This window comes from Gigantopelta aegis, chromosome 6, assembly GCF_016097555.1.
Source record: "Gigantopelta aegis isolate Gae_Host chromosome 6, Gae_host_genome, whole genome shotgun sequence".
NCBI classification, from domain to species: domain Eukaryota; kingdom Metazoa; phylum Mollusca; class Gastropoda; order Neomphalida; family Peltospiridae; genus Gigantopelta; species Gigantopelta aegis.
Genome location: NC_054704.1, coordinates 99,836,216 through 99,845,162, shown reverse-complemented (window position 1 = coordinate 99,845,162; position 8,947 = coordinate 99,836,216). Strand labels below are relative to the sequence as shown.

The 8,947-nt window shown below is 35.6% G+C and overlaps 1 long non-coding RNA gene across 2 annotated transcripts; it reads right to left on the bottom strand.

Annotated features, from left to right (window-relative positions):
* Nucleotides 1-416: 416 nt before the first annotated feature.
* Nucleotides 417-8,929, bottom strand: LOC121375762. Of its 2 annotated transcripts, none has more exons than XR_005958355.1 (3): nucleotides 8,914-8,929; nucleotides 7,530-7,580; nucleotides 417-2,598 (listed from the first exon to the last, which is right to left on the bottom strand). It is a non-coding gene; the product is annotated as an uncharacterized LOC121375762 (long non-coding RNA). The 2 variants fall into 2 exon arrangements; XR_005958354.1 differs by lacking the exon at nucleotides 8,914-8,929 and adding an exon at nucleotides 8,165-8,585.
* Nucleotides 8,930-8,947: the final 18 nt, after the last annotated feature.

Sequence of the window (8,947 nt, the reverse complement as noted above, 5' to 3'; positions counted from 1 at the left end):
CATTTGGTGATTCTGACAGGTAGTCTTAGAGGAAACTAGCTACGTTTTTTCATTAGCACCATTGAATCTTTTATGTGCACTTTCCCACAGTGAGAACAGCAGAGGGCCTTTGATATACCAGTCACTAAGCCTTGTTGAGTTGGGGGAAAACAACCCAGTCAGACATAGGGCCTTTGATATACCAGTCACGAAGCCTTGTTGGGATGGGGAAAACAACCCAGTCAGACAGAGGGCCTTTGATATACCAGTCACGAAGCCTTGTTGGGATGGGGAAAACAACCCAGTCAGACAATGGGTCCACGGAGGGGGTTTGATCTCACGACCCTTGGAGCCCAGTCGTTCTAACAAGTGAAAGTGAAAACAGGATTTCCCCAAGGTAGGGGTGCAATTTAAAAAAACAATGGCATCTATAGTACTTCAAAGTAAAGTGTTTAATCCGAAACACCAATAGGATATCTAAAGATGCATTATTAGAGTAAGTCCTACACAAAGGGAAGTAGTGACATGGGAATTGTGCCAATCTATTCATCTGTGGATCACAATAGATCAATCAGGAGAAACAGGTAAACATAACTCTCCCTTTATAGGGTTACCTTTGGGGCTCGCTAAATTCACCAATGTGAATTTTGAAAACAATTGGCAATTGGGGGGGGGGGGGGGGGGGGGCAAAATAATTTAATGAAATAACTGATATTTTGTTTAAAAAATAACTAGGTTTCTGAAACTTTTAAAATTCAACAGATAATTTGGTAAAATGTTCTTCTGACCAGCTTTGTTGTTAAGATATAAAATAAATGCTCCTTAATAACAGAAAAAGCTAAAACTACTAAAATATATAATTCTTAAACTCAACATGACCTCTTCCCATATCCAACAGATGTACTAGACTAGCAGATACTATTAACAATGATACCTGTTTTAATGTCCTAAAATCAGCCCTAAATAACAGAGGTTGGTACATACAAAGTAACTAACTTACTAATTATGTGAGCTAATTAAGTATTGTCTGTTATTTCGTTTAAGTTCATCGGGGTTTGAACTAAAAAAAAATCATCCGTAAACTATGTGAATCGGCTAAGGACCGTTGACATATATTTTTGAGCATTATGGAAATATATTTTAACACAATCACAAACTAAATAACATACAAGATGGTCTGATTATACATCTCTTGAAAAACGTCTGAAAAATTAACAGCTTTTTGCTTTTATCAGGTTGCTATTTCGAGCTCTGCATTTAGCAAACCAGTTCAAGTTACATAGCCATAATTCAATAATATCTTGCAATATTAACAACAAATGTGATATGATGACAGCTAGGATGAACTAAATGTATAAATTTTCATTTCTCACCACAACCAAACACTACACCCAACATACATCCATATCTGAAACTTCAAGATGAACTAAAGTATTAATTATAGTTATTTTATACTCAAAATATTACACCAGTTGTAAATACATGTATAAATATGAACTAGCTCTTACAAATAAAACAAAATGGACAATTATTTATCAGACTTCAAAACCTGCAGCAAACCAGTTATTTTCCAACAAAATATCAATTATTACATAAAATTATTTCACCAAATTATAATTAGCTGATTGTTTTTAAAAATTGTAATTAGCCAATTTGGCGAGTGCTATAACTAGTCCTGATAAATGGTCTGATTCTTGTTGATTTAATAATAATATTTACTGACCCTGCATCAAACATAGCCAATACACATCACCAAAATATTCCACTTCCATTTTTTAACTATTCTCTTTATTATTTCTTTTCATTTCACCCTTTTTTTTTTTCTCTTTTTTTTTTCTTTTTTTTAAAAGTGACATGCACATGACTCTTGAGACAATAAAATAATCACAGATGGAAAAAGATATGTTAATTTATGTATTGAATACTCAATCTATGTACTAGGTAATTTACAGCTCGGTATTTCTGGTTGTAACATTTAAAACTTTTACAATCTGGACTTTATTGGGGGGGGTGTTAAACATTCATTGTCTGGACTCAAAGTTTTAGTCAGACTCAACCCATTTGTATGGTATTATAGTTTACTATCTATAAAATATGTATAAGCAAAGGTTTGCATCACAACTGGAATTATGGTACACAATTTTACAAACATTTTGAACTGTTGCACATTTCCCATATCACCATCTTTAAATTAACTGTTATCAATTTAGACAAAAGGAACAACAACGGATGAATACAGCCAATCAACAAACAGAACATAAATATTCATTAGTGTTGGTAAGATAATCCCAACGTTCTGTCATTTTACAGAGTCTGAATCTTTAGGAACTTTAGCAAAACTGTCGTGGTCGCTCGTCGGGCTGTCGGTAAAATTGTCCATGATCTCTTTAAACTGTAAGCAAACTGTGTCGTACATCTTCCGTATGAAGTTCTTCGCTGGCTTCCAGTAAACCGTTGTGTATTGGTTTGCCATCTGTTTGGACGGCTGCCAGTAAGTTTTGCAGTAAACATTCTTCTTCCCCGCTTCCTCACAGAAGTAGCTGATCCCGATTATAACTGCCAGTAGCAGAACAACCACGAACAGCAGCCACGAGAGAAAGGATTTACAAGCTGATCTACCTGTAAAGAGATGAAAATGATTAGTAGTAATTGTTTTTCTATTATTAATCATAGGATCATCAGTGTATTTAAAGTACTGTCAGAAATAGAATAAAAATGATTTTCGTCAATTATTTCTTACATACTAAACTGACAAGTAAATATATATTTAATGATAGTCCACCTAATTTAGCATTTACTTGTTTAGACTCTCATTCATGTAAACGGTGGTGTTTACTCTTGAAATTAAAAGAAAGATGTCGGTAAACAGGTATTTGTGCACTTATTGGAACAGACTATAACACATTTTGATCAACATGTGTCAGTTTCATTGCTGCTGTAATATGTGAGGGACCGTTTCTGAGTTTTCCCCTATCCCTTTCCAAAACAAAATATTTGTAGACATTTATAAGTAACTTTTGAGCAAAACTGTCAAGAACCATTCTAAGTGTGTGATCTATTATACCGGTATTAAAGGTGCTATCTCAAAGTTGCATAATGACAGCTGTTGCAAATAAATTATTTGTTTTTCAATTTTGCTTTAGCATTTAAAGACTACACTTTTAAATATATGCTCATAAATTAATAGGAAATAATTTTATCTACTAGTAAAATATACATTTTTACTGGAGAATCTTTATCACAAACAGATGCTCACATATAACTATGATATAGCATCTTTATGTGGTTGCAAGATTGTGTAAATTTCTAATGTACTTATATTGAATTTATATTCACTATATATACTGGTCATAATTAATAATTTATGCTTCAATTCAAAATAATCAGTTAACTTGCAGTTTTAAATTAAAAGTTAATGAAATTGACACATACATGTATGATAAAAATGTGTTACAGTCTGTTCTTTATTTAAATTTCAAGAGTAAACACCACCTTGTACATTAATGAGAGCCTAAACATGTAAATGCAAAATTAGGTAGAGTATCATTAAATATATATTTACTAAATATTTACATGTCAGTTTAATATGAAAGAAATAATTGACGAAAAATCTTTTTTATTCTATTTTCGACACTATTTTAGTCATTTTTATGCACAGATTTATTGTAGAAGTTTAGTACTAAATATATGTTATGCATTTTGAATTATTTTATTGATAAACTTATGCTAAACCTAACATCCTCATTAAATATACATGTAGTTATTATTATTATTATTAGGTTCCCAAGCCTATTGGCTAGGATTGTGTTTATCATATGTAAAGCAGTGTGTCCACAGACATGAAATTAAAATAAAGGAGATAAAGCCATAGGCTTTATTTGCGGCCGCAACTCGGCCATAGGGGGGTGAGGGTGGGGAGTCCCCCCCTCGTCTGTTGAAATGTTTGAGAGAAAAAACAAGTGACCTGAGATGCATTCTGACAGCATCTAGAGTCAACAATTCAATGTACAACTTTTTATATCCCTCGCCCTTTCTATTTCTTCAATGCAAATTCAACTTGAATGGGGATACCCCAACCCTTATCTTTAGCCTTATCTAGAATACATACAGGTAGAGGGCCAGTACCATATGGAGAACCAGTAGCCGAAGGCAGGTTGTACAGCTGTCTTCAAAATTTTAAATGTTTTTTGATGAAAAACCTCCAATGCTCTGTGTGACGTCTTAGGCCCCCGTCGGTGCTCTGATCCCATTGGATACTGGCCCTCTACCTGTAACAATCCTGCACAAAGCTAAAGATATAGCTGGCATGGGCAAGGACGCTAATCTTGAAGGCTGTTATCATGATTCAGCCCTGCCTACCTTTTTTTTTTTAAACCTAAGGACTGGTGGAGACCTATCTTGTTACACTTATAATATAAATATGAATGGGAAAATAGACAATACACCCATATGAACCAGTGCTTTATTGCAGCAGGAGCTCAATTTGAAAATATAAAAAGTCACTTGAATACAATTACAGTCAATTGTGAGGAAATAAACCAATAAAAATGCAGACAATCTCCTTTTTTCCAAAGAGGAGATTTGTCAAAAAAAAGAAGAGGAAATAAAGGAGATCTAGCAGAATCATAAAATAAAGGAGATGTGGAAACACTGTAAAGAAAAGCTCTAGGTTGATTATTCTGAAATGTATGTGAAACCTACAGGTAAAAACTCTTGATCAATCCATGGTATGTGTTAATTAAACCAACCCCTACAACTGTCCATGTTTTTAATATATTCATTTTTTTCCCCTACCCCATGGTTTTTGCTGTAGACATTTTCTTAACTGAAAAGGTTTTACATATATTCATATTCAAGGATGTGGCTAACAATATTGACGAACAAGAAAAACTCAGATGGGTAAGAAGTGTCACAGATGATGGTCTCAAATATTATGCATATTAAACTGTGTAAAAAGATAGAAACACTTATCAACACCACCACATATCGTATATTGCAGTGTATTAACCAACTCCTTGTATATAAGCCGATCTCTTAGTTTGACCCTAAATATCATGCACAAAATCATCAGCCTCGTGTATAAGCCAAAGTCATCTTTTGTCCAGTTGTACACTTGATTTCAATAATACTGTCAACAAACAGACTTGTTCTTATCTTTTTCATTATATTTTTTCCCCTTTAATTATTACAGACACGGTAGTCGTTATTGCAATGCTAAAGTCTTCCATGCCGTGCAAAAATAATTTAGCACCGATAAATCATAACAGGAAATAAACAGCTGAAGCTGTAACAACATATCACTGTACATAAGTAATTAAATTATTCACTGGACAGCAAATAATAAACTCATTAAGGCATGTTTAATCCCTGTTTTCCCCATCACAGAAAAACGATTCTATGGTCCATGGCTGTTGTTTACACTGGTGCAGGTGGCAAAATTGTGTGATCCAATCAAACAAGAGCTTACAAAATGATATAGACAAAGGTGTCAAACAAAGATGGCGGACAGTGGAAAGAACATGTTTTTACCATTGAAATGACAATAAAACAAGTAATTTTTATTATTATTCATCAAACTATTAATGCATTCAAGAACAAAAAACTACATAATATTGCACGATGGGGTGTTTTATTTATACTGTGTACAAATTATTGTTACATAAGCTGTGAAAGGCTGAAAGGATCTGATCAAATTTGTTAGTCATGGTCAGGAGTGTTTTTGATCAGAATTTTATTCATGAACCAATTTGTTGCCTCCATGTATAGCTGACTCTCTTCTTTTGGAAAGTATTTCTAGACTTCAAAAGTCGGCTAATACACGGCAATATACGGTACATAATTGACTATATATATTACACAGCTGAATCATGCTGGTTAGTGCCAGTGTGCGACTACCTTTCAGACCATAGATAAATTTAGGCATCTACATTTGAGAACGTATTTATTTTTCAAGCAAACCAGTTGGAGCAGGTAACAAGATTGGATCTGGTCTGTTCAGCAAATCACCTCAAGCAAGCCCTCCTCTCACCGAGTTAGGTTCACCCATGGCCATTAAATAAATGACTTTCACACAAACAACTGACCACTAACTCACTGTCCTGGACACACATCTCAGATAGCTGAAGTTTGTGCCCAGGACAGTACACTGAAATTACAGCGCCGTATCAAAAGTGTTCGCGAAAATGACGTCAGTAACACGGAAGCATTTTTCTACCTTCTGCAAAATGCATGTTTTCCCCCCCAAGTTACGTAAAACCTTTTGATACAATCCCTATTTATATATTTTTTTACGTAGCTACACTGGTGACGTCATGAATTAGTTGTCTGCTCCCTTGATCTTGAAGCAGACAGTGTTTTGCAAAATGGGTCGCAAATCCACAGATCTCACTACCGAGAAAAAACAACTGATTGTTGAATTAAAATCGCATGGCCACAGAAACTCAGAAATTGTCAGATTATTGACAGTGCCCAAGTTCGTTCAGTGTGGAAAAAATATTGTATAAGCGGAAGTGTTGAGAACGCCAAAAGAACTGGTCGACCACGAAAGATCACAATTAGAAGAGAATTATGTTTACTTCGGAGTGTCAAAAAAAAATGGCGGGAAAGTTCTTAGAGATATAACTGCTGATTCTAATCAAGGTAGGAGACTGAAAGTTCATCCTGTGACAATTCAAAGAATTTTACACAAAAATAAGATTTTTAGGTGAGTTATTCGGGAAAAAAAAAGTATCCTTGAAGTGAAAAAAAAAAAACCCGCCTGTCGTGGTGCCTGGACAGGAGATAGTGGGATGTTAATAACCAGTGGAGTCAAGTGATATTTAGTGATGAATCTCAAGATAGTAATTGGCAAAAATCACCGTGTTTTTTTTTTGGCGAGCTGCACATGAAGCATACCGTTCCGAATGCATGTCTGTTACAAGTCAACGATGGGTGTCAATTATGATCTGGGGCTGCATGGTGTCGGAATTTTATGTATGGTTAATGGAAACATTAATGCTGAAAAGTATCGTGAAATACTCGACAATCATCTCTGGCCTGTTTTAGCACGACACATTATCGATAAACCATATCGTTTTCAGGATGACAATGCACCTTGTCACAGAGCTCGATTAATCGAGGCATATAAACGTGAAAATAATATTTGTGGTATGACATGGCCTGCTCAGTCACCAGACTTGAACATAATAGAAAATATTTGGTTCAGAATGAAAAACATACTGCAAAACAAGGTCCTAACTATAAGAGTTGTTCGCTGCAGTTCTTGACATATGGGAAAATTTGAATGTGGAATACATTCAAAGTTTATATTTTTCACTTCCACGTCGCATTATGGTTTGCATTCGTAACAAGGGACACGTAACCAAATATTGAGGTATGGTTATTAATTCTACTAGCCGAATTTTGTTTTTAAAATTTACATACTGACCTGTCTTTACGTTGGCCATTTTGGATTATCACAAAAACTTTTGATACGGTGCTGTATATGTGGTTAAAAGCAGAAAAATAAATTAAAAATTTTAAAAACTGATATATGATACCAGTATACATACCTGACGTAGCTGGTTTCTGATCAGTTGGGTAGCCATTTACGAGTGCTGCTTCTGCAAATAATACAATGTCTTAATAGAATAGAATTCATATACTGTTTCCAGATTTTCGTTGTTTGTAAAACATTCAAACTTATTATCAACTTAACTGTAACAGTCCACAAAATGAAAACACCATTCTGCAATTGTTGTGAAGCGAAAATCCCCCTAGAAAACCACCTTTTCAACTCAAAATTCCCAGGTATTTCTCACAAAAAAATAAAAAGTATTTAAGCAGCCATTTTTAGTCTTGATCAAAGCTACATGTGTCTTATTAATTCTAGTCAGTCACATGTGCAAAACGGCAGGAAATATGAATTAGTGAATACAGAGTGTCAGCTTGTGTGACATAGGGCGAGATATCTCTCCTGCAGTACGAAGAAGAAAACTACAGTGGAACTCATCTAAACCGGACACCCTTGGGATCAATTAAAAAGTCTGATTTTAAGAGGTATCTGGTTCAGAGAGGTTCCCTTTTGTACATATATTTACAAAGGGGCTGCCAAAAATGTCTGGTTTATGAGGGAATTCTAGTTTACAGAGGGTCCGGTTTTGAGAGGTTTCACTGTATATATCGAGGCCTAAAGAAAGTGACTAACCTTCTGTCGGCTCTTCTGGTTTTGAGAGGTTTCACTGTATACATCGAGGCGTAAAGAAAGTGACTAACCTTCTGTCGGCTCTTCCGGTTTTGAGAGGTTTCACTGTATATATCGAGGCCTACAGAAAGTGACTAACCTTCTGTCGGCTCTTCCGGTTTTGAGAGGTTTCACTGTATATATCGAGGCCTACAGAAAGTGACTAACCTTCTGTCGGCTCTTCCGGTTTTGAGAGGTTTCACTGTATATATCGAGGCCTACAGAAAGTGACTAACCTTCTGTCGGCTCTTCCGGTTTTGAGAGGTTTCACTGTATATATCGAGGCCTACAGAAAGTGACTAACCTTCTGTCGGCTCTTCCGGTTTTGAGAGGTTTCACTGTATATATCGAGGCGTAAAGAAAGTGACTAACCTTCTGTCGGCTCTTCCGGTTCTTAGAGGTTTCACTGTATATATCGAGGCCTACAGAAAGTGACTTAACCTTCTGTCGGTTCTTTTGGTTTTGAGGTGTTTCACTGTATATATCGAGGCGTAAAGAAAGTGACTAACCTTCTGTCGGCTCTTCCGGTTTTGAGAGGTTTCACTGTATATATCGAGGCCTACAGAAAGTGACTAACCTTCTGTCGGCTCTTCCGGTTTTGAGAGGTTTCACTGTATATATCGAGGCGTAAAGAAAGTGACTAACCTTCTGTCGGCTCTTCCGGTTTTGAGAGGTTTCACTGTATATATCGAGGCCTACAGAAAGTGACTAACCTTCTGTCGGCTCTTCCGGTTTTGAGAGGTTTCA